Source organism: Manihot esculenta, chromosome 11 (genome assembly GCF_001659605.2).
Source record: "Manihot esculenta cultivar AM560-2 chromosome 11, M.esculenta_v8, whole genome shotgun sequence".
NCBI lineage: Eukaryota > Viridiplantae > Streptophyta > Magnoliopsida > Malpighiales > Euphorbiaceae > Manihot > Manihot esculenta.
Genome location: NC_035171.2, coordinates 1966588 through 1993158, shown reverse-complemented (window position 1 = coordinate 1993158; position 26571 = coordinate 1966588). Strand labels below are relative to the sequence as shown.

The following is a 26571-nucleotide window of genomic DNA, read 5'->3' as shown; positions in this document are numbered from 1 at the left end:
GTACGCCTCTCGTTCTTCCATGGAAAGCCCTAAACTTCCTGAAGTTTTTAATCTTGAGTCATGTATCACTCCCTCTACCATAACCAATTTCTTTTCTCGGAGGTATTTGGATACTCCCCTTTACCTCATCCGAGCTCCTCTCCGAAACGATAGGATTGTTCTTCCAGACCCTCATCCTCCTGGTTTGATAGATCCTCAGAAAGATCGTAGCATAGTCTTTTTTGTCAAACAACGGGACTTCGGTCTAACTTTTCCATTCACCCCCTTCTTCATCGAGGTTTTCCAGTATTTCGGGATAACTCCCCGGATGCTGTCCCCTAATTCTATCTTGTTTATGTGTTCCTTTGAATCCATCTGCTTGAGCTGGGGTTTTACGCCCACGGTGCGTCTGTTCGTGACCTTTTTCCGTCTTGTCAGGGCAAGTCAGTGCTTTTACTACTTCGCCCCCCGTGGAGGGTTGTCCATCTTCACGGGCTACAAGGATTCTATAAAGGGCTGGGTAGAGGGTTTTGTCGTGGCGGAGTTGAAAAAAGACTCCGGTCGGTCGTGGGGGGTGGAGCTCGACTAGGCGGATGTCTCTCTGGGTTGCAACGACCTGCCCCAGCTGAGCCTTACCGAACAGGTCGGGTATCTTTGACCGACTTCTGTTGACAAGAAGTACGACGTCGAGAAGTGTATGTTTGCATGTAATCTTAGGGATATCAAAGATGCGGGTATTGTGCCTTGTCCAGCTGCTTTTCCTTTTCTTTGTGACTTCTACTGGGGATTATGTAAACCTGTTCTGGTTTTATATTTTTTGTAGCTTCTGACGCCAAGATGGAGCAAATTAAGCCTCCGAAGAACTTAGTTCTGTCCCGGGAGAGCATGAACGCTGCGTTGGACACCCTCCGAGCCGGGCGACATGTGTCAGAGGCTACTGAGGAGGTGGCCCGGACTATTTCTTCCAGGACGGTTAGCCGACCTCCTGCCCCAGCTTCTTCCCGAGCTCCTAAGCCGAGCTCTCGTGGCACCAGATCTTCCCGGCCAGCTAGCCGCAGCAGATCGAGCTCGGCCATTCAATCTTCCCAGGCTCTAGAGTCTAGGCGAGTTTCAGTTCCGAGGATGGAGGGGACTCCCCAGATCACCGCCAGGTCGGTTGAGGACGTCGAGCTGGCGAGAATGGACTTGGTTGTGCCTTCTGAGGGTATTTCCGAGAAGGTGCCTGGGACTCACCTAGCCGATGTCAGCGCTTCCGAGGGCGAGAAAGAGACCAGCCCGGAGGGGAGAAATACTCAGGGGGCCGTTGCTGAGATTGCCCCGGTTATGGAGGGAGAGGGGCCCAGTCCAGCTCGTGAGGTTGTCTCTCGAGATGCTGTGGAAGGGGCTGGGAGTAAACGTCCCCCTCCCTCTAAGGTTCCTGCCCCAGCTCCTCCTTCTAAGAAGGCTCGGTCTTCGAAGAGACTGGCTCCACCTCTGCCTGCCATTGGAAAGGAGAAGGCTTCTGTGGTGCCTCTACTGTCTGCCCCAAACAATGACATCCTGAATGCAGAGGACATCACTCATCAGTCTCCGGCAAGTGTGGTAGCTGAGTTAGTCCGGGAGCGGATGTTCGATGGGGTTACGGAGGCCTCGGACCCTCGCCTGCTGGCTCTTTCCGGTCTCTTAGCCAGCTCTACCCGAGAGCAGGTGGCCTTCCGGGCTCGATCCAGGGATCAACTGGGGGACACCCTCAGGGAGATGCTCTTAATGGTAACTCTCACCTATCTCTTTTCGTTTTTGTTTTTTGTTTTTGGTTTACTCTTAGCTTCCTTTACCTTTTGACTTTAATCATTTTCTCTTTTCTCAGGCAACGGGTGTGTTCATGGAGATAAATGCCCGGGATCGCGCCCTCAGGGACTCAGTAGACCGCCGTATTGAAGAGGCGCATCTTGAGGAGAACATATCTGCGACCAGCGATTCCCGAAGCAATCTCGTTGCTGCCCGGGGAAACTCTAGGTCTCTCCAGATTGAACTGCACACAGCCCTGGAGGCCCTCAAGAGGGCTGATGGGAGGACAGCTGTCGCAGAAAATCAGCGCGACGATGCTTTAAGGCAACTGTCCTCCCTGGATGAGGTCCGTCGAGAAAGGGATGAGGCCCGGAACCGAAGGGAGGAGGTCCAGCTTCAGTATGAGGCCTTGAAGGCAGATTCTGAGGCAGCCCAATCTCAATATAAGGCCGTGATGGCTCAGAGGGAGGAAGCCCTGGCTCGGATAGTGGTTCTCGAGCAGGAGCTGGCCAAGCAGGCTGAAAATTACAAAGACCTGACCCTGGAGGCTGAGGCAACCATGCTTCAAAATCAATATCTTAGCCAAGAGGTCGAGGCTTTGAAGAAGAGGTGTTCAGCCCTGCTCGAGGACGCTAAGCTGGCTGAGGACAGGGTTCAGCTGGAGTGTGAGGAGCGTCTATGGGAATACAAAGAGTCGGCCGAGCTGAGGAAAGAGATTGAGCAGGCCTGTGAATCTCATCTCCAAGCTTACAAGAACTCTCCTGAATTAAAGGCAGAGATAGCTGAGGCCTGCTAGGCACAACTTGCAGAGTACAAAGCCTCTGAGGAAATGAAGTTGGCTATTTGGCAAAAAGGCTTCCACATGTTCGTGTCTGGTTTCAATCGAGGTTTAAGAGAGGCCAGGCATGCTCCTTCCACCCTGCTAATAGAGCTCCGACCTGCTGAGGTGGACACTGATGGCAAGGACATTCTCTACGGGGAGGATGACCTGACCTTGCCCAAAGAAACTTCTCACACTTCAGCTGGGCCCCTACTGAGGATACCGAGCCAGGAGAGGAGGACGACGGGACTGCCGAGAATGCTGGACCTCAAGGGCTGGAGATCGTACCCTATGTGGGTGCTGGGGGGTCTGAGCAAGAGGGTGCTGGACCTCCCCCAGACAGTAGTGTAGATGCTAATGTAGAGAATAGTAACGTAGATGATAGTAGTAATGTAAATAGTGAGATGCCTAGGAATGTAAGTCCCTTAAGGACAATTTTTCCCCCAATAATTTTAGATGATTAGACTGTAATTTTTACTCTTTTTTTTAACGAAATTTTGTTTCCTGTTCATACTTACTTTATTCTCGTCCTTGTTTATTTTTCTTACTTCAGCCATATTTAAACATAACTAGGCATGAAATTTAATTAACTGGCCTAACTTGTTTAATCGGTTAAGGGCTTTAAGAAATAAATACTTAAGCCATACTTAATGATTTCCTTAAGGAATCAACCATATTGTTCCTTATTCCTTGTCTTTAAGTCAATCAGGACTGAAATTTTAGCAAGAGACTTGGCCTCTAACTTATGGACCTTTCCAATCACACAAAGGCATTATTGCCTGCAGGCCTCTTTTGAACTGGTCCTACCTTAAAAGGTCTTTAAGCTAGGTACTTAATTAACCTCCCACAGGGCTCGAACATATTAGATTTTAATCATGAATTCAATTTCTGAGAACTGATTAAGATGCAAGCTCGGATGTAAAGCCATCACATCATAATGATAAGTTAGGTTAAGTACCTTTTAAAGTGGTGAGCAGGGCTGACCTTCTGTTTTTTAGCTCTGCCATCTGCTCATGCCTCAAATTCTTTTTCGGATCAGAGGAGGCTTGTAATACCCGGCTAGAGTTCGGCACCGGAAGTCCTACCGTTCGACGGAATCTCGAGTGTCGGAACCCTCTAGAAGGGAAATTGTTATGTTTTATAACTTCTTTTAGTATGTATTAATGTTTTAAGTGTAAAGAAAATGAGTTTTTGGAAAGAAAAGCACCAAGGAAGAAATGCCAGGTTCGGCCGCCGAATATGCATGAGTTTGGAATTACATTAGGCCGCCGAAGGTGGTCTGGCCAGCCACCTATAAAAGGCCCTAGGTCGGTGAATGGATAAGATTTTCTTTCCATCCACAGGCAGAGGTGAGACCATGATCTTCCTTGGGTGATCTTCATGTTTTCTCCAAATCGTTCAAAGTTTTGATGAGTTTTTATGTTGTTTTGAAGGTTTTGAGCTAAAAAACCCAAGTTTAGAAGTTTGGAGACTTTGAGGGACAGTTTCTCCATATCTCCACGTTGGGATCGTTTATCTTCTTGTTTGTAAGAGGTAACTGAAGATCCTGAACTTCTTTTCATGATTTATGAAGGTTTTATGGAGTTTTATGGGTAGAGATGCATGTTTAGGTTAAGTTGAGTTTTTTGTTGATTTGTGGTCAAAGCATGTATATGTGTTGAGTTGTGATGTTTGTTGGGGTTTTAAGTTAGTTTTGGACCCCTTTGTGCCTATACTTGAGTATATGCAGGTTGTGGACTTTTGGGTTGCATGTTTGTGTGAAGGTTGGGTGAGTTTTGCATAAAGCAGAGCAGGGTTCTGCCTTACTGGCAAACCCAGTTTCGGCCGCCGAAGGAGGGTTCGGCCGTCGAACATGCTAAGAAGGTGATTTCGGCTGCCTAAGCTTGCCCCCGAAAGTTTGGACTTTCGGCTCTGGAGGGGGGTTTCGGCCGCCGAAGGTGCTGCCGAAGGTTTGGGAATTTCGTCCCTGGAAGAGGACTTTCGGCAGCCGAAGTGCCGCCGAAAGTGCCTGAGTTTCGTCTCTGGCTGGGACTTTCAGCCGCCGAACCTGCCGCCGAAAGTGCCCTGTCCAGTCTTCTTTTGCATGTTTTACTTGATTGTTTTAGGATGTTTGAGGGGGGTTTTGGGGAGTTTATAGAGTTGATCTTGAGTTAGTTTGATCCCTCATTTTGAGTCCACCTGTGTAGGAACGGACCAGAGGAACCAAAGAGAGCAGAAGTGAGCATTGCTTCAGAGTATTCAGAGTCAGTTCAGAGTCAGCCAGAGGTGAGTAGAACTAAACTTAATGTTTTAAATTGAGAAATTAAATGCTTTTAGCATGTTCCATGCATCATGATATGTAATAGGTTGAGTGCACTAGACTACACTAATGTGACGCATTGCATTATTCTATGCTTGTACGGATCGGACATAGTGTGGATTCAATAGCCCTCGTAGTAAAGTCCTGAGGAGCCCTGAGAGGGCCGGGCACAGAGCACCATAGGGTGCGTAATAAAGTCCTGAGAAGCTCCTTCGCAGGCCGGGCACAGAATAGAGGGAATTTTGAATCAGTCCGTCTGAGATGGGTGATTTACCTGTGATGTGATGCATTCCATGCGAGCATGTTTTATTGACATGTTTGATTTGTTCTACTCACTGGGCTATAGTAGCTCATCCCTCTCCTTAATCACAGTCTTGCAGGGTCAGAAGTCAGGGGAAGTTCAGCAGGGTACAGGAAGAGTAAAGAGTTTTGTACTAGCATAGTGTGGACATGTAATCTTGTAAAGAGATGTATTGATAGAGTTTCGTAGTGTGCTTGACCCATTTGTATTGTAAATCCCTTTTGTATACATGGTGTGTTTTATGTAAATGTTTTTATGAGTATGTGAAAACCAGGCTTAACATGTATGAGTTTAACCCGTCTAGAGCAAGCTCTAGTAAGGGGTTATGTAGTACAGAGATAGTGCATGCACAGGTTGAGCCTTGGTTCAGAGCAAAGTTTTATGGTTTTACAGAAAATGTATGATCATGTATGGGATTTTACAGGTACATAGAGAGTATAGTAGGCTTGCTACGGGTCCCGGCGACCTTAAGTCGATCTGGATCTAGCGCCGGTAGCGGTCCGATTTTCGGATCGTTATAGATTGGTATCAGAGCCCTTGGTTCATATGGTCGGACCTAGATAGAGTGTCGGGCTCATAGAGGTTTTAGTTGGTCAAGCAAAATAGGGAATCATGTCCACTAGGATAGGATGTCGAGTCCTGTCTATATGATGATGTGTAATGCCATGATTTATGCATGTGCATTGTTGCTATGAGATGTATTCATGCTAATGTGTTATGTTATGTATTGTTTTCCAGAAAGTTAAGATGAGAGGAACTCATCGATCTGCCCGATTGACTGGAGTCCCACCAGTGAGTGAGGGTTCAGATGCTCGTCCTCCTGCGTTGCCAAGGGCAATGTCTCAGAGATCAAGCAGGGAGTGTACGTCAAGGGACCCTAGAAGGTCTTTTGACGAGAGCAGAAGAGGAACAGAGAGAGGAGGGAGGTCAGATGAAGTGAGGGAGGCTATGGATGTTGATCAGCCAAGAGATGAAAGCATGGGTATGGACAGGTCTGAAGAGGGTATGGGAGAATCTCAGGGAGGCGCTCAGGCCTCGGGGTTTGGTTATCCACCCCATTATCCACCCTTTCCACAGAGCCCGGGGTATCCAATGGGGGGTACGTCGGATTACTCTAGCTTTGCCCCATATCCTACCTACATGCCTTACATGCCTTATCCTCCTTTTTACCCATCATATCCCATGTATCCACCCTTACCATTCCATCCAAGTACAGCATACCCTGAGTCAAGAGAAACTGCACCTCCTCCACCACCAGAACCAGAACCAGTAGCCCCTGTTGTCCAAGTACCTCAACCTAGCTCAGCTGGGGGAAGTAAAGTGAAAATGACAGAGTACCTGAAATTGGATGCTCCCAAATTCAACACGGGAGATGATCCATTTGAGTACCTCAGAACGGTTAAGATGATCACCGATGAGTTAGGAGCTGATGATAGTAGAGCCATTGAGATGGCAGGGTTCACACTGAAATGCAAGAAGGCTCGAGAGTGGTTCAAGAATTATGTGGACCCCAGGCTGGACAGTATGTCATGGGGAGAGTTCGCCAATGAATTTGCTGGGTGGGCTTTTCCTTACAGCTCCAGGGAGATGAAAGTGATAGAATTTGAACAGCTGAGATAGACGGAAGAGATGAGTGTTGATGAATACACTGATAAGTTTCTAGATTTGCTCCAATATGTGGGTCAGGCTTATGACACTGACCAGAAGAAGGCAAGGAGATATACCATGAGACTGTATCCCAGGTATTCCTCCTTGATTCTTCCAGCAGAGAAAGAGAGTTTCCACTCTATCGTGGATGCCGCCAGGAAGATGGAGGCGAGTGCCATTATTTAGGGAACAGTAAAACAGCAAGTGGCACAATCTTCGGGTTCTAAGACCCCTAGTGCAGCAGCTTCTGGCAGCAAGAAGGGAGAAAAGTTTAAAGCGAAGAAGGGCAAGTTCTGGAATAAGATCAAGTCTACTCTAGGAATGGGTAGTGGCTCAAGCTCTGGCACAGGCAGTACAGTGTGCATGAGATGTGGAAGGCCGCACAAAGGAGTTTGTCGATTGGGATCTACCGCCTGCTTTAAGTGTGGGCAAGAGGGACATTTTGCACGGGAATGTCCTCAGACGACCTTTATGGCACCATCCCAGCAGATGAGCTCAGGTAGTGTGGCTCAGCCAGCCGCTCCAGCCATGCCTCAGAGTAGTGGCAGAGGTAGAGGGAGAGGGTCAGCCTCTTCGTCAGCAGCAGGTTCCCGAGGTGCAGGTCCGGTAGCCCCAGCACGGATCTTCACTGTGACACAAGAGGAGGCAAACACGTCGAACACAGTGGTGTCAGGTAATCTCATCATTGGGTGTTTCGAGGTGTATGCTTTGATGGACCCCGGTGCTTATCATTCTTTTATTACTTCGAGAGCCGTGGAGAGTTTGGGTCTGATCATTTCTGAGTTAGAGTGTCCTCTCTGGGTCAGTGGACCCAAATGTGACCCATCAGTGACAGAGTCAGTCTGTCGTTTCAGTCCAGTGTTCATAGAGGGTAGATGCCTTCCAGCTGACCTGGTGGTTCTAGATTTGACAGATTTTTTGATGTCATTCTAGGGATGGATTGGCTATCTGCATATGGTGCTACCTTGGACTGTAGAGACAAGGTAGTTAGTCTCAGAGATCAGGATGGGTCAGAGTGTGTCTTCAGAGGAGACAGGTGGGGGACACCTAGAGGTTTGATCTCAGCCCTTCAGGCTCGTCGTTTGCTTAGGAGGGGTTGTCAGGGGTTTCTAGCTCATGTGAGAGAGCTAGATAGACAGGTCAAGGAACCAGCCTCAGTACCAGTAGTCCGAGAATTTCCAGACGTCTTTCCAGATGAGCTTCCAGGACTACCACCTGATAGGGAGATAGAGTTTGAAATAGAATTGCTGCCTGGTACCAGACCTATCTCTATTCCTCCCTACAGGATAGCACCAGCAGAGTTAAAAGAATTGAAAGAGCAGTTGCAGGAGTTGGTAGATCAGGGTTTCATCCGCCCTAGTACCTCACCTTGGGGTGCTCCAGTGCTTTTTGTCAGAAAGAAGGATGGATCCCTCAGACTTTGTATCGACTACAGGCAGTTGAACAAGGTCACTACCAAGAATAAGTATCCCCTACCTAGGATCGACGATCTATTTGACCAGCTAGCTGGAGCAGGTTGTTTCTCTAAAATAGATCTGAGGTCTGGGTATCACCAGCTGAGAGTGAGAGAAGCAGATGTGCCAAAGACAGCTTTCAGGACCAGATATGGGCATTATGAGTTCTTAGTAATGTCGTTCGGGTTGACTAACGCCCCTGCAGCATTCATGGATCTCATGAACAGAGTTTTCAGCGAGTATCTGGATCACTTTATTATTGTCTTCATCGATGATATCTTAGTGTATTCCAGAGATGCAGAGGAGCATGCCCAGCATCTGAGGACAGTTCTGCAGACACTGAGAGAGCATGGTTTATATGCCAAGTTCTCTAAGTGTGAGTTCTGGTTGAGGAGCATTTCATTCTTAGGGCATGTAGTATCAGCAGAGAGGATTGAGGTAGACCCCAAGAAGATAGAGGCTGTAGCTAACTGGCCCAGACCCACCACAGTGACTGAGATTAAAAGCTTTCTGGGTTTGGCAGTTACTACAGGAGGTTTGTTCAGGACTTCTCAAAGCTAGCTGCTCCTCTGACCAAACTGACAAAGAAGAACCAGAGGTTCGAGTGGTCGGACCAGTGTGAAGAGAGCTTTGACGAGCTAAAGAGAAGATTAACATCAGCACCGGTGTTAGCGCTGCCCATCAGTAATGAGGACTTCACAGTGTTCTGTGATGCGTCTCGAGTGGGACTGGGTTGTGTTTTGATGCAGAACGACAGGGTGATTGCTTATGCTTCTAGACAACTGAAGAAGCACAAGTTGAATTACCCCACACATGACCTAGAGATGGCGGCAGTTATTTTTGCACTCAAGATGTGGAGGCATTATGTAATACCCGGCTAGAATCCGGCATCGGGATTCCTGCCTTCCGACGGAATCTAGGGTGTTGGATCTCTCTAGAAGGGGTAAAATGTGTTTTCTCAAATGTCTTTACTGATTTCATGGTTTTAAATGGAAATGAATTGAGTTTTGAAAAGGAAAAGACCAAGGAGGCAATTGCCAGGTTCGGCCGCCGAAAGTGAAGTTCGGCCGCCGAACATGGGAAGGCTTCGGGAGCGCCTTTGGCCTCCGAAAGTCTTGTTTAAACGAGCCAAGGTTCGGCCGCTGAAAGTCAAGTTCGGCCGCCGAACATGCATGAGTTTAGGGGGCACGTTAGGCTGCCGAAGGTCTTGACCAGGCCACCTATAAAGGGCCCTCAGATCGGAAATGGGTGAGTTTTCTCCCCATTCTCGAGCTCAGGTGAGTTTATGCCTTCCTTTGGTCGTTTTCGTGTTTTCTCTACCCATCTCTCAAGTTTTTCATGATTTCTACCCTTGTGTTTGAAGATTTAAAGCTTAAAAGGAGTTTTGGGAGCTTGGAGCTTTTGGAGCTTGGATTCTCCACACCTCCGAGTTAGGGGTCACACCACCCTCGATCTTCAAGAGGTAAGTGTAGATCCTTGGTTCCCTAGTGTTTTCATGAAGTTTTATGAAGTTTTTGATGGTTGAGTATGGGTAGATATGCATGTTTAGGTTTATGTGGGTTTTATACCCAATGTATGTTATGTGATGTTTGTGTTGAGGAGTTTATGTTAGTTTATGCTCCTTTATGCTTGTGGGAGTGAGTATGCATGATTGGAAGAGAGTATGTGAGGATTTGGGTATATTTGAGTTTGTTTTTTTGGCTTGGCAGAATCGGACCTGTCGTCCAGAGGGGACCAGGTTCGGCCGCCGAAAGGAGTTTCGGCCGCCGAACCTGCATGGGAGGCAGTCTTTAGGCTGCCGAATGTGCCCCCGAAAGAGGGACTTTCGTTTCTGTCCTAGGGTTTCGGCCGCCGAACCTGCCGCCGAACCTACCCGAGTTTCGTCTCTGGAAGGGACTTTCGGCCGCCGAAGGTGCCGCCGAAAGTGCCCTGTCCAGCCGTTTCTTGGGTGTTTTCCATGCATGTTTAAGTGATGTTTAGAGGGGTTTTTGGGGAGTTGTTTATGAGTTGTTAGAAGGTGTTTGGCACCTCATTCGAGTCCACCTGTGTAGGATCGGACCCGAGAGACCGAGGAGGCCAGTAGTGTTAGCAGTTGCAGAGTCAGTCAGCGTCTGCCAGGAGGTGAGTAGAACTAAACTTAATCTTTTATGCACTAAATCTAATGCCTAAAGCATGTTCATGCATCATGATTATATGTAGTAGGTTGATTGCACTAGTTTCACGAATATGACGCATTGCATTATTTGATGTTGATGGAGGAAGGGTGGACCGAGGCGACTTCAATAGCCCATATCTGTCACGAGTCTTGTCTTAGTCCTTTGAGAGCCGGACAAGTACATGTAGGAAAGTCCATGTGAGCTCTCTGTGGACCAGACACCATGTCATGTATGTTACAGGCCTTTGTGAGCTCCTATGGGGGAGCCGGGCACCGACAGAGGGATTTTTGATGTCATGTCCATCCTCTGAGAGGAAAGATGCATGCAAAAAGACAGACTCTCAGAAACCAGGGTCCGTGGGGAATAAATATTGCATAAGCCCCGAGGCGGACAAGATTATGTGATTTCTCTGTGTTATGATGCATTTCATGAAAGCATGTAATTAATGAACTGTTTTCTATGTTTCTACTCACTGGGCTTTTTAGCTCACCCCTCTCCCCTAACCCCAGTGTTGCAGGTTTAAGTCAGAGCTCAGAAGTCAGCAGGGTAAAGATAAAGTGATGTGTGTTTGTAATAGTATTAGATTAGTACTTTTAGTGTGGACATGAATTGAAATTGATATATGGATTTGTAAGAGAAATGTAATGTAAAGTATAGTAGAGTTATGTTTATTGGATTAGTACTGTGCTTGGCCCTGAGACTTGGTTAGTCCCTGTTTAATACATGATGTATATTATGCTAGATGTTGAGTTATGTTTGAACTAATCTTGTGGCATGTGTTGTTTACCACGTTATGTAATGGATGAGGACCCTAGAGGAGGTCTGATGTTTGTGGTTTGAGGCATGCACAGGTTAGGTTCTAGTTCTTTGGATGTAATCCCAGCTTGATGTATGTTATGTTGACCCAGCTAGAGTTTTGATGAGGGCTCTAGTAGGGGGTCCTTTTATGTTTCAGTTATGTTGCATACAGGTCGAGCTCGGTATCTACATCATATGTTTCAGTTTTCATGTTAAAGTTTTGATCATGTATGGGATTTGACCAGGTGATAGGAGGTATGTTTGGCTTGCTACGGGTCCCGGCGGCCTTAAGCCGATCTGGATCCTAGCGCCGGTGGCGGTTCGGGCCGTTACAGAGGGGTATCGGTTTCCGGGCTGTTACAGAATGGTATCAGAGCTTTGGGCCTCGAGAGTACGGTGTGTTGAGCAAAGATGCTCAAGGATTAGAGATATCCCACATCGGAAAGAGGTCGGCTTAGAGGTCATAGAAGGGCAAGCACAATAGGAAGAATCATGTCCACTAGGATAGGATGTTGAGTCCTGTCTTGATGATGATGTGTAATGCCATGATTTTATGCATGTGCATTAATGTTATGTATGATATGCTATGTATGTATGTATGACATGTATGTAGGTTCATGTGTTTTCATATGAACCATATGATGCTAATGATTGATTGTATGCTCGTGTGTTGTTCTTTAGAGGAGCCAGAATGCGAGGTGCTCGTCGATCTGTGGAATCGACTGGAGTTCCATCTGAGAGGGAAGGTATGGACACCTTTCCCCCTGCTCTGCCTAGAGCGCAGTCGTGGGGAGTTAGCAGATGGGGAACTTCAAGGGACCCTGGAAGGTCTTTTGATGCAAGCAGAGAAGGAATGGCTCCAAGAAGGATGTCAGCTAGTATGAGAGAAGTAGAGTCGGATGTTCAGAGAAGGGATGTCAGTATGGGAGTCAGAGTACCTGAAGAAGGTATGGGAGATTCTCAGGAGGACGCTCAGACTCAGGATTCCAGGATTTCAGGTTCAGGAGGGATTGATCCCTCCATTCTGAGTACAGCCACCACTAGAAGAGTGAAGTGGGGCAGAACCCTTAGGGGTAAGAAGAAGAAGTTTTGGCAGAATCTGAAGGCTAGTTTGGGTTTTGGTGGTTCGAGCTCTGGCTCAGGCAGTTCAAGATGCTTGAGGTGCGGAAGGCTGCACAAGGGAGTCTGTCTCGCGGGGACGACAGCTTGTTTTCGGTGCGGACAGGAGGGGCACATAGCACGTGAGTGTCCTACTGCGCCCAGGTTGGCTCTGTCCCAGCAAGCAGCTTCAGGTAGAGCAGCTCAGCCAGTAGCTCCAGCCGTGTTTCAGGTTAGTGGTCGAGGCAGAGGAAGAGGGTCAGCCCCTCATTCCTCAGGTTCCCATAGAGAAGGTCCGTCAGCTTCAGCTCGGATCTTCACCCAAGCTCAGCAAGAGGCAGACACATCGAACATGGTGGTGTCAGGTATGCTCACTTTTGAATGTTCTGATGTGTATGTTTTGTGAACCCTAGTGTTTTTCTCTTTCTTTAGTTGCTCTAGGAGCCGTCGAGAGGTTGAGTTGATAGCTTCTGGGCTAGAGTGTTCTCTTTGGTCAGTAGACTCTCGTGTGATTCATCTGTGGCAGAGTCAGTCTGCCGGTCCAGTTCTATGACAGTTGAGGGTAGATGCCTTCCACCCAACATTGAGGTCCTGGACTTGACTGTCTGGACGTCAGTTTAGGGTTGGACTGGTTTTTCTACTCGTGGTGCTATCTTGGCCTGCAAAGACAAGGTAGTCTGGTTCAGAGGACAGGATGGGTCAAAGATTTTCTTCGGAGGGGACGCAGTAGGGATGCCTAGAGGTTTGATGTCAGCCTGTAAGGTTCGTAGGGTGCGTAGGAGGGGTTGTCAGAGGGTTCTAGCTCTTGTTTGAGAGTTCAGCAGTCAGGTCGGGGAACCAGCCTCAGTGCCAGTTGTTCGAGAGAGTTCTTAGATGTCTTCCCAGGCGAGTTGTCAGGTTTACCATCTGTCAGGGAGTTAGAGTTTGGTATAGGAGTGGTGTCTGGACGCAGAACCATTTCTACCCTTCCCTATAGGATGGCACCTGCATAGAGAGAGGTAGCAGTAGAGTAGAGGCGAGACTTGGTAGACAAGGGGTTTTGTCCGACCTAGTACCTCACTCTGGATTGCTCCAGTATGGTTGTGGGAAACGAAGGATGAATCCTTGAGACTTTGTAACGACTGTAAGCGGTTAAACAAGGTCACTACCAAGGGCAGGTATTCCCATGTAGGATGGATGATCTATTGGGACAGCTAGTAGGAGCTGTTTATTTTCCCAGATAGATCAGAAATTCGGGTACTACCTGTGAGAGTTAGAGTTAGTTTTGGGTTAGTAGTGAGAAGAAGCCAGTTAGTAAAGATGAGAAGAGAAGAGTAAGAGCAGAGAAGGAGGAAGATAGAGAAGGATCAGAGTAGCGCAGCAGAAGCTCGTGGAGTTTAGGAACCTGGGAGTTCTTACTCCAGCGTTTGGTGTCTCTCCTTGGAGAGAAGCTTTAGGATTCGCTTGCTTGCTTGCATGCTTGTGTTTGTTGTTTTAACATTCGGGGACGAATGTTTTTGTAAGGGGGGTAGAATGTAATACCCGGCTAGAATCCGGCATCGGGATTCCTGCCTTCCGACGGAATCTAGGGTGTTGGATCTCTCTAGAAGGGGTAAAATGTGTTTTCTCAAATGTCTTTACTGATTTCATGGTTTTAAATGGAAATGAATTGAGTTTTGAAAAGGAAAAGACCAAGGAGGCAATTGCCAGGTTCGGCCGCCGAAAGTGAAGTTCGGCCGCCGAACATGGGAAGGCTTCGGGAGCGCCTTTGGCCTCCGAAAGTCTTGTTTAAACGAGCCAAGGTTCGGCCGCCGAAAGTCAAGTTCGGCCGCCGAACATGCATGAGTTTAGGGGGCACGTTAGGCTGCCGAAGGTCTTTGACCAGGCCACCTATAAAGGGCCCTCAGATCGGAAATGGGTGAGTTTTCTCCCCATTCTCGAGCTCAGGTGAGTTTATGCCTTCCTTTGGTCGTTTTCGTGTTTTCTCTACCCATCTCTCAAGTTTTTCATGATTTCTACCCTTGTGTTTGAAGATTTAAAGCTTAAAAGGAGTTTTGGGAGCTTGGAGCTTTTGGAGCTTGGATTCTCCACACCTCCGAGTTAGGGGTCACACCACCCTCGATCTTCAAGAGGTAAGTGTAGATCCTTGGTTCCCTAGTGTTTTCATGAAGTTTTATGAAGTTTTTGATGGTTGAGTATGGGTAGATATGCATGTTTAGGTTTATGTGGGTTTTATACCCAATGTATGTTATGTGATGTTTGTGTTGAGGAGTTTATGTTAGTTTATGCTCCTTTATGCTTGTGGGAGTGAGTATGCATGATTGGGTGTAACAGCCCGGCCTTCCTCTGGGTCCGGCACTGTTACCGCTCACGGCCCAGGGCTATCCCTCGCCTGGCCTCTTGCCACCTCGGGCTTTCCACTGGCGTCGTGAGCAGCTCTTAACATCCCTTCACCCTCACGGGTTCCAGGCAGGATTTGTCCCCTTGGGTTCTCGTCAAACGCATCCTTCCCCAAGTGGATTTGGCCCAAATTTCCCTTAGGAAATTAGGTCGCCTCCCCCACTGCTCGAACCCTTGACCTCCCACTTTAAGGGAATAGTCTGGTGAGAGTGAGTACCAGTTGTTCCATGGAACAACTGGTACTCACTCTCACCAGACTATTCCATGGAACAACTGGTACTCACTCTCACCAGACTATTCCCTTAAAGTGGGAGGTCAAGGGTTCGAGCAGTGGGGGAGGCGACCTAATTTCCTAAGGGAAATTTGGGCCAAATCCACTTGGGGAAGGATGCGTTTGACGAGAACCCAAGGGGACAAATCCTGCCTGGAACCCGTGAGGGTGAAGGGATGTTAAGAGCTGCTCACGACGCCAGTGGAAAGCCCGAGGTGGCAAGAGGCCAGGCGAGGGATAGCCCTGGGCCGTGAGCGGTAACAGTGCCGGACCCAGAGGAAGGCCGGGCTGTTACATTGGGAGAGAGTATGTGAGGATTTGGGTATATTTGAGTTTGTTTTTTTGGCTTGGCAGAATCGGACCTGTCGTCCAGAGGGGACCAGGTTCGGCCGCCGAAAGGAGTTTCGGCCGCCGAACCTGCATGGGAGGCAGTCTTTAGGCTGCCGAATGTGCCCCCGAAAGAGGGACTTTCGTTTCTGTCCTAGGGTTTCGGCCGCCGAACCTGCCGCCGAACCTACCCGAGTTTCGTCTCTGGAAGGGACTTTCGGCCGCCGAAGGTGCCGCCGAAAGTGCCCTGTCCAGCCGTTTCTTGGGTGTTTTCCATGCATGTTTAAGTGATGTTTAGAGGGGTTTTTGGGGAGTTGTTTATGAGTTGTTAGAAGGTGTTTGGCACCTCATTCGAGTCCACCTGTGTAGGATCGGACCCGAGAGACCGAGGAGGCCAGTAGTGTTAGCAGTTGCAGAGTCAGTCAGCGTCTGCCAGGAGGTGAGTAGAACTAAACTTAATCTTTTATGCACTAAATCTAATGCCTAAAGCATGTTCATGCATCATGATTATATGTAGTAGGTTGATTGCACTAGTTTCACGAATATGACGCATTGCATTATTTGATGTTGATGGAGGAAGGGTGGACCGAGGCGACTTCAATAGCCCATATCTGTCACGAGTCTTGTCTTAGTCCTTTGAGAGCCGGACAAGTACATGTAGGAAAGTCCATGTGAGCTCTCTGTGGACCAGACACCATGTCATGTATGTTACAGGCCTTTGTGAGCTCCTATGGGGGAGCCGGGCACCGACAGAGGGATTTTTGATGTCATGTCCATCCTCTGAGAGGAAAGATGCATGCAAAAAGACAGACTCTCAGAAACCAGGGTCCGTGGGGAATAAATATTGCATAAGCCCCGAGGCGGACAAGATTATGTGATTTCTTTGTGTTATGATGCATTTCATGAAAGCATGTAATTAATGAACTGTTTTCTATGTTTCTACTCACTGGGCTTTTTAGCTCACCCCTCTCCCCTAACCCCAGTGTTGCAGGTTTAAGTCAGAGCTCAGAAGTCAGCAGGGTAAAGATAAAGTGATGTGTGTTTGTAATAGTATTAGATTAGTACTTTTAGTGTGGACATGAATTGAAATTGATATATGGATTTGTAAGAGAAATGTAATGTAAAGTATAGTAGAGTTATGTTTATTGGATTAGTACTGTGCTTGGCCCTGAGACTTGGTTAGTCCCTGTTTAATACATGATGTATATTATGCTAGATGTTGAGTTATGTTTGAACTAATCTTGTGGCATGTGTTGTTTACCACGTTATGTAATGGATGAGGACCCTAGAGGAGGTCTGATGTTTGTGGTTTGAGGCATGCACAGGTTAGGTTCTAGTTCTTTGGATGTAATCCCAGCTTGATGTATGTTATGTTGACCCAGCTAGAGTTTTGATGAGGGCTCTAGTAGGGGGTCCTTTTATGTTTCAGTTATGTTGCATACAGGTCGAGCTCGGTATCTACATCATATGTTTCAGTTTTCATGTTAAAGTTTTGATCATGTATGGGATTTGACCAGGTGATAGGAGGTATGTTTGGCTTGCTACGGGTCCCGGCGGCCTTAAGCCGATCTGGATCCTAGCGCCGGTGGCGGTTCGGGCCGTTACAGAGGGGTATCGATTTCCGGGCTGTTACACATTACCTTTATGGGGTTAAATGCGAGATCTTCACAGATCATAAGAGTTTACAGTACATCTTAAGTCAGAAAGAGCTGAATTTGAGGCAGAGAAGATGGTTGGAACTGCTCAGTGACTACGATTGCAAGATCCAGTATCATCCGGATAAGGCGAATGTTGTGGCAGATGCCCTAAGCCGGAAATCACTTGCCAGTTTGTCCCATATAGCAGCAGAGAGAAGACCAGTGGTGATGGAGTTTTATAAGCTCATCGACGAAGGGCTACAGCTTGAGTTGTCTGGTACGGGTGCATTGATAGCACAGATGCGAGTGATACCAGTGTTTCTGGAGCAGGTAGCTCAGAAACAGCATGAGGACCCTGAGTTAGTGAAAATTGCCAGGACTGTTCAGACAGGCAACAGAGCAGAGTTCATATTTGATAGCCAAGGGATCCTCCACTATGGGAATCGACTATGTGTACCAGATGACATAAGTCTGAAAGGAGACATTATGAGGGAAGCTCATAATGCGCGATACAGTGTTCACCCTGGAGCCACCAAGATGTATCAGGATCTGAAAAGAGTGTATTGGTGGCCAGCTATGAAGAAAGAAGTGGCACAGTTTGTGTCCGCCTGTGAAGTTTGTCAGAGGGTGAAACTGGAACATCAGAAGCCGGCTGGAATGCTTAACCCACTGCCGAGTCCAGAGTGGAAATGGGAGAACATAGCTATGGATTTTGTAGTGGGCTTACCGGCAGCGTCCAACAGGTTAGACTCCATATGGGTGATTGTGGACAGACTGACTAAATCTGCTCACTTTATTCCTGTTAGGATTAATTACTCTGTGGACAAGTTAGCACAGGTTTATGTGGAAGAGATAATAAGGTTGCATGGAGTTCCAGTGTCTATAGTGTCAGATAGAGGACCTCAGTTCACCTCCAGATTTTGGCGGAGTCTGCAGAGTGCTATGGGCACAAGATTGGATTTCAGCACTGCATTCCATCTACAGACTGACGGACAGTCTGAGAGGACCATCCAGACCATAGAGGATATGCTCAGAATGTGTGTGTTAGACTTTGGCGGTTCTTGGAGGCAGCATCTACCTTTGGTGGAGTTTGCCTACAATAACAGCCATCATGCTAGCATAGGGATGGCCCCTTATGAAGCTTTGTATGGGAGGAAGTGTAGATCACCTGTTTGCTGGGAAGAAGTGGGAGAGAAGGCTCTTGCAGGGCCAGAGCTAGTAGAGATCACCAGCAGAGTGGTGCCCATCATTAGAGAGAGAATCAGAACTGCTGTGAGCAGACAGAAAAGCTATGCAGATATCCGCAGGAAGCAGTTAGAGTTTCAGGAGGGTGATATGGTATTGCTGAAGGTATCTCCAATGAAGGGAGTGGTTCGTTTTGGAAAGAAGGGTAAGCTAGCTCCACGATACATTGGACCTTTTGAGATATTGCAGAAGATCGGGAATGTGTCGTATAAGCTGGATTTGCCTGCTTCTGTGGAAAGAATTCACCCAGTTTTCCATGTTTCTATGCTCCAAAAGTTCGTGTCAGATCCGAGTAAGGTTCTTAGTGAGCCTGAAGTGGAGATCCTTGGAGATCTCACCTATGTAGAGCAGCCAGTGCGGATCCTAGACACGCAGATCAGAAAGCTGAGGAACAAGGAAATTCCAATGGAGAAAGTCCTTTGGAACCACCACAATCTAGAAGAGTGCACCTGGGAGACACGGGAGTCTATGCTCCAGCAATATCCATATCTGTTTTGAGGTTAGTTTTTCCTCCTTTTTATGTGTTTAATTGTTTGAGGAACATTCGGGGACGAATGTTCTTAAGGGGGGGGAGAATGTAATATCCGGCTAGAGTTCGGCACAGGTTGAGTGTAATACCCGGCTAGACCCCGGTATCGGAAGTCCTACGTTCCTCGTGCCGGTGGCGGTCCGGTAAGCGGGCTGTTACATTGAGCCTTGGTTTAGAGCAAAGTTTTATGGTTTTACAGAAAATGTATGATCATGTATGGGATTTTACAGGTACACAGAGAGTATAGCAGGCTTGCTACGGGTCCCAGCGACCTTAAGTCGATCTGGATCCTAGCGCCGGTAGCAGTCTGATTTTCGGGTCGTTACAAGGCTTGTGATTTTTAGTTCGTCTTTGAGCCTTATGAGTTCTGCTCTTCTCTCGTTTGGCTTTCCGGGCTCAGGTTTGCACGTTTCAGGTCGGTACTTTTGGCTTTATGTTGCTTTGGTCTTCTCAGCTGGTTTTTTAAGGCCGGGAGATCTTGGGGATCCCGGTTGTTATCCCAGTTCGGTTTGCAGTGCCGGGAGATCTTGGGGATCCTGGTTTTCGAGGTGCCAGGAGATCTTGGGGATCCTGGTCTTCAAGGTGCCAGGAGATCTTGGGGATCCTGGTCTTCAAGGCGCTAGGGGATCTTGGGGATCCTGGTCTTCAAGGCGCCAGGAGATCTTGGGGATCCTGGTCTTCAATGGTGCCAGGAGATCTTGGGGATCCTAGTCTTCAATGGTGCCAGGAGATCTTGGGGATCCTGAGCACCTACCTCCCTGAGGTCTTGGGCTTCGGTGCATGTTTTATTTTTCTTTCCTGTTTCTTTTAGTGGGAGCAATGTAAGTTATGACAAAGAAGGAGATTGGACGATAATAACGTCTATTTTATTGCCATTCTTTAAAATACAATCAGCCTTTTTACATTTGATGACAACTTTTAGGGGAAGTACTTTTTTAAGTGCTGGATGTTCCAAGCATGGGGCTCAGGGTTTCCTTGCATGTCTTCAATTCTATACACTCCCGGTTTGACCACTTTGGCTATTCTGAAAGGTCCTTCCTAGGTCAGAGCCAGTTTTCCCACTGCCGCTCTCTTTTCAGTAGCCTCCAGGTTTCTCAGGACTAGGTCTCCTACACTCAGGCTTCTTTCTCTGACCCTTTGATTGTAGTAACGGGCTGCTCTCTGTTGATAGGTGGCAGTACGGACTTGAGCTTCCTCCCTAACCTCTTCAAGAGCATCCATGTTGCTTCTTAACTTATCATTGTTAGTGCTCTCACTAGCAAATTGGACTCGATGAGTGGGGATTTGCAGCTCGACTGGGACCACGACCTCAGTGCCAAAAGCAAGTGCAAAGGGCGTTTCTTTGGTGGACGTCCTAGGGGTAGTTCTGAGTGCCCACAGGATGCTATTGAGTTCTTCTGCCCAGTTTGCCTTTGCCCTATCTAGCCTCTTCTTTAACCCCTGGAGGGTAGCTCTGTTAGTGACCTCTGTCTGGCCATTAGTCTAAGGATGGGCTACCGAGGAGAATTTGTGCCATATGCCCATGTTTGCTGTGAACGCTCTGAAGGCACTGCAGTCGAATTGTTTGCCATTATCTGAGATGAGTACCCTCGGTATTCCGAACCTGCAGATGATGTTACCCCATACGAAGTCTATCATCTTGCGAGCTGTGATTGTGGGGATTGCCTCTGCATCTGGCCATTTCGAGAAGTACTCCACAGCCACTACTACAAATTTCTTCTGCCCTGTGGTCTTGGGAAAAGGTCTCAGGATGTCTATTCCCCACTGTGAGAATGGCCACGGGCTGGATATGCCGGACTGAGGAGTGGCTGGGACATTGATGGCATTAGCAAACCTCTGGCACACATCGCATCTGCGGACAAATTCTTCTGCCTCCTTTTTAACGGTGGGCCAGTAGTATCCCTGCCTGAATATCTTATTTGCCAGCGTTCTTGCCCCTTCATGGGCTCCACACATCCCTCGATGTATCTCTTCCATCACCTTTATTGCTTCTTCTGGGCTCACACATCGGAGCCACGGGCTGGATTTCCCCCTTCTGTATAAAGTCCCTCTAACTGCTTGGTAATTAGCAGCTCGAACAGCTATCTTTTTTACTTCATCCTTGTCTTCGGGAAGCTTTCCCTCCTCCAAATACTCCAGGTAGGGGGTCATCCAGCTCTGGCCCTGCTCTATCTACAATATGGTGGCCGATTTATCAAAAGCTGGTGTGTAGATGTATTGTATGTACACTTCATCCGGGAGCTGCTCCAGCTCTTCTTTGGACAATCTGCTGAGCAGGTATGCCTCCTCATTCTCCTCCCGAGGTATTCTCTGGTACCTCACAGTGATCCCACGACCCATGAGCTCGGCTTCTATGGCCTTTACCTTTGCTAGGTAGTTCTGCATGTTAGGGTCTCTAGCCTGATATGCCCCTGTTATCTGATTGATTACCAGTTGGGAATCACTGTTTACCTCGAGGTCAGTTGCCCCTACCTCCATTGCTACCAGCATTCCATTTATTAAGGCCTCATACTCTGCCACATTATTAGAGGCCTTGAATTCTAGGCGTAGGGTGTAACAAACCTTGAATTCTCCATGTCCCTTCAACATTATTCCTGCACCACTGCCCCCAGCACCTGATGCCCCATCTACATACAGCCTCCAGCTGAACTCTCGGGAGGGCTCCCCTTCTCTCTCATTCCCCAACGCTTCTGAAGATGACTCTCCCCGTTCTTCATTGAATGAGCATTCCGTTATGAAGTCAGCAAGGGCTTGGGATTTTATGGTGGTGCGAGGTCGGTACTCCAAACAATAGGGGCTAATCTCAACAGACCAAGCCAACATCCGTCCTGAGGTTTCCGGCCTGTGGAGAATCTTCTTCAACGGCTGATCTGTCATTACTACCCCTTGATGGCTTTCCGGATAGACCCTAAACTTTCAAACTGCCAATAGTAGAGCATATGCCATCTTCTCGATGTTCAGGTACCTGATCTCAGCATCCTTAAGTACCTTACTGACGTAAAACACTGGTTTCTGCTCTCCCTCCTCCACTCTCACCAACACTGCACTGACTGCTTGCTCTGAGGCAGACAAGTAGATTAGGAGCTCTTCCCCTTCCAGTGGACTGCTAAGCACATGAGGCGAGCTGAGATAGCTTTTGAGCTCTTTGAAAGCTTCACGGCAATCCTCGGTCCATTCGAAGTTCGGCACTTTCCTCAACTTTTTAAAGAATGGCAAGCATCTTTTCGCTGACCTTAACATGAACCGATTGAGCGCCACCACTCTCCCAGGAAGTCTCTGGACATCCTTCACACAGGTAGGCTCTGGCATATTCAGGATAGCTTCTATTTTCTCTGGGTTGGGCTTAATGCCTTTTCCCCTCACCATATACCCCAGGAACTTTCCTCCTCTAATGAAGAAGGCGCACTTAGCCGGGTTTAGCTTCATTCTGTACTGCTCCAGTACCTCGAATACCTCCCTGAGATCTACCAAGTGTTGATGGAAGGTCGGGCTCTTCACCACCATGTCATCCACATACACTTCCACATTCCTGCCGATCTGATCTTTAAAGATTTTGTTCATTAGTCTTTGGTATGTTGCCCCGGCATTCTTTAGCCCGAAAGGCATGGCTTTATAGCTAGGGGAGAGCATTTCTCGGTCTAAACCAAAAAACCGAACCGAACCGGTTGATTTCAGTTTATCGGTTCGGTTAGTCAGGATGGTCGGTTTGGTTCGGTTAATATATTTAAAATTATTCGGTTTTCGGTTCGGTTCGGTTCAAACATGTTAAATAACCGATCAAACCGAAATAACCGATTTAATGGTCAGGTCCAACCCAAACCCAAGCCCTCCCCCTTTCTTACTTAACCCAGCACCCGAAGCTCTCCATCCCCCAAGCTCTCCATCCCCCAGGCATTCTCCTCCCCATTTTCTTCCCCCATTCTTGATTCAGCACCCCAAGCTCTCCATCCCCCAGGTATTCTCCTCCCCATTCTCCTCCCCATTCTACTTCCCATTCTCCTCCCCATTCCTGATTCCCCCAGCCCGAAACCCTATTCACTCACAGTCTAAATTAAACCCTATTCACTCACAATCATCGAATCCCATTCCCATTAATCTCTCTCTCTTTTCCGTCGATGTCGACCGTCAACCTCTTCCTGTCGATCTGCTGAACGAAGTCACGAACCGCTCGCTCTCTATCGATCTCTTTCCCTCCCTCCCTATTGATTTGCTGAGTGTCGCCGCCCGTCGATCTGTCGCTCCCATCGATCTCTTTCCCTCCCTCCCATTGATTTGCTCAGTGCCGCCGCCCGTCGATATGCTAAATAAAGTCACGAACCGCTCGCTCCCATCGATCTCTTTTCCTCCCTCCCTATTGATTTGCTGAGTGTCGTCGCCGATCGCCGACTGTCTGTCCTCTTTTATTGAGGTATGACTTTTGTTGTATTGTTAAACAATGAATCTGCTTATTGGGTTATATATTCATAATGGAAATCTTGTTGAAGAATTGGGTTTTAAATCTTGTTGAAGAATTGGGTTTTGAATCTTGTTGAAGAATTGGGTTTTGAATCTTGTTGAAGAATTGGGTTATTGATGTTGAATCTGGTTGAAGAATTGGATTTATTTAGTGATAAATTTGTGTGAAATATGTATTGAATTATTTGTTGAAATTAGAAATAGAAAATTAAAAAAAAATTGCAGATTTCGGTTTGAACCGAACCGAACCGAATCGAACTGATTTTTATCGGTTCGATTCGGTTCGGTTATATATTCATAATCAGTTTTTTTGGTTTTTAAAATTTTAACACTTCGGTTTTCGATCTTTTCGGTTCGGTTCGGTTCGGAACCGAACCGACCGATTGCACAGCCCTGTTTATAGCAGTAAGTCCCATCTTCTATTATGAACGAGGTCTTTTCTTCGTCCGACTTGTCCATTGGGATTTGATGATAACCAGACATTGCATCCAAAGACGACATGTAATCAAAACTGGCCATGGAATTAACCATTTTATTAATATCAGGGAGGGGATAACAATCTTTAGGACAGGCCTAATTTAGGTCAGTAAAATCTATGCACATCCTATATTTGCCATTGGCTTTTTTAACTAATACAGGATTTGCTAACCACTGCGGGTACATGACTTCCCTGATAAAGCCTGCCTCTTCTAACTTTCGTACCTCCTCCCTGGTGGCCTGTTGCTTCTCCCTTCCTACCACCCTCTTCTTCTGCTTCACCGGTCTAGCTTCAGGGAGAACATTCAGCTTGTGCGTCATCACCTCGGGGTCCATCCCAGGCATGTCAGAAGGCTTCCAGGCGAAGCTTGATGCGTGATCTCGGATCAGGGCCATGACTTCAGTTTTCTGCTCCTCAGTCAGGCCGGCGTTGAGACTGAAGACCTTGTTCGTCTCGGTTTCTGATAGAGGAAAAGTTTCCAGCTCTCCGACCAGCTCTGTTCTGGCCTCTTTTTTCTCGTCCCTTACCTCCAGGACTTTTGAGTCAAGCCTTTTCCCAACCGAGCTCGGCTCTGATACAGTGGCCAGATATACTGCTCTCGCCTCCTCCTGACTTCCTCTGACTACCCCCACCCCTGCCTCTATTGGGAACTTCATAGCTAAGTATCTGATGCTGGTTACGGCCTCGAAGTCAAACAGTGCAGGTCTTCCCAATATGGCATTGTAGCTTAGTGGGAGTTTGGCCACTAAGAACACCGCATAATGAGTGCGAGTCCTTGGTGCCTCTCCTAAAGTGAGAGCCAGCTTTACCTTCCCTTCTACCGGCACCGGGATTCCTTATATCCCTTTCACTGGGGCCTGGTCCCCGACCAGTTGCTCCTCGGGAATTCCCATCTGCTGGAAGACCCGGTATGGCAGCAGATTCACCTTGCTCCCATCATCCACCAAGATCTTCTTCACCCGGTAGTTATGGATGACGGCTTCAATAACCAGAGCATCGTCATGAGGCATCTGAACACCCTGAGCATCCTCCGGAGAGAAGTTGATAGTCATGGGAGAGTGCTCAACCACCTGCATGACTTCGGCGCTGCTGGCTTCCCCATCTTTGCCTCTCTTCTTTCCCCTTCGGCTCATTCGACCTCCCGTTCCTCCTACAATCATGTTGATGGTCCCACTGGAGCCATCATTTACCGGTCCTGCTCCCGTCCTCCTGGGTGTTTGGGCCGCAGGATTCGGCCGAGGCCTTTCTCCTTCTGGCTTCTTCACAAAGTTCCGTAGGTGACCCATCTTGATCAGCCTTTTGATCTCAGTGATCAGCTGGAAACAGTTGTTGGTGTCATGGCCGTGAGTACGATGAAACTGATAGTATTTGTCAGGATCTCGCTGGTTTGGCTCTGCTCTCATGGGCCTGGGCCACTGAAGGGACTCCTTATCTTGCACTGCCATGAGCACCTCGGCTCTGGAGGCGTTGAGCGGGGTCAGGTTTTCCGGAATACGTGGGGGGAACGGCCTTTGTTCCGGAATCCGAGGAGGAAGAGGTCTTTGGTCTCTCCGGTCCCAGGGCTGCCTGTAGGGCTCGGGCTTCTTGCCCTGTTTCTTCTCCTGTCTCTTCGACCTCCTTTCATCGGGGGCTTTTCCTCTGTCTTCTGCCCCCTTGGCGAATCGGCTCGTCATCAAGGCATCATCCTGCCTTATGTATTTTTTTGCCCTCTTCATGAGCTCTGCTAGTGAGGTCGGAGGCTTCCTGCTCAACGAGCCAAAGAACTCGGGCGAGGTCGTCCCCTTCTGCATGGCCTCTACCGCCCGGCTCTCATCCAGCTCGGGGATCTGTATGGCCTCCGTATTGAAACGAGCCACATACTCCCTCAGCGACTCATCCTTCCTCTGCCTGACAGTCTCCAGGTAACTGGTCTTTCTCTCTGCTGGCACTCCGGCTATAAACCGGCTGATGAAGGCGTTGGCCAGATCCCCGAAACTCTTGATGCTTCCCGCCTCCAGGTTGTTAAACCACGCCCGCGCTGGCCCTGTCAGCATTGTAGGGAATACCTTGCACATCAAGGCATCCGATAGAGTCTGCAACTCCATGAAGGTCTTGTAATTGAGGATGTGCTCCCTCGGGTTGCCAGCCCCGTCATATGCTGCCATAGGAGGCATCATAAACTTCTTGGGAATGGTCTCCTGCTGCACCCACTTTGAGAAGGGTGAAGAGGTGGGCAGAAGAGCCTGATTCTGATCCTTCGTCCCCAACTCAGCTAGGAGCTGCTCCCTCAGCTTCTGCAACTTTTGATCTACACTTTCCTCCTCTTGTCTGGGCCTTTTCTCCAGGCAACACTCCTCATCCCATGCCTCACTTTCTGTTCTCTTGGTCGTTCCGGCAGAGTAACTGTCAGCCTCGTCGTTCTCAATCAACTCCCTCACCCTCCTTCCATGAACTCTGGCTTCTGGCTCTACCTCTCCACCAGTTCTCCTGCTTCTCTCTCCTGTTTCTCAGCTGGTTGTTTGAGGAGGATTGAGGGTAGGTTGGCGAGGTTCATTGGTTATGGGTTCTTCTACCACCGGCAACACATTCACCGAGGTGTTAAGGCCCCTTTGTTGCATCATCTGCCCCAACCAGTGAGTGGTATTTTGTAGTTGGAGGGCCATGGTTTGGAGGTCCTGGTTGGATAGAGCAGCTCCAGACACATTCCCTGCCAAGCTTGGCGAGGGGCTAAAGGGGATTGGTGTTTGGTTTTTAGGGGTTGTGGGGCTGGAAAAAGAGAACAGTTGTCCCTCCTGAGCAGAGCTCAGGTCGTTAGGTGTGTTGACAAGGTTGTTTTCGTTGTGGTTGGCCATTGTGGATCTCAGTGGGTATTGTAAGAATGGAACTCCGGTAATGAAAAGATCTCCTTCGTTCCCACAAACGGGGCCAATTGATGATCTGAGATCCAGAAAG

At 48.1% G+C, this 26571-nt stretch overlaps 1 protein-coding gene across 3 annotated transcripts in view; it reads right to left on the bottom strand.

Moving 5' to 3' along the window:
* The window catches only part of LOC110626326 (spore wall protein 2-like), a 57125-nt gene that overhangs the window by 16798 nt on the left and 13756 nt on the right, over window positions 1–26571 (bottom strand). The gene's annotated exons all lie outside the window — the stretch shown is intronic.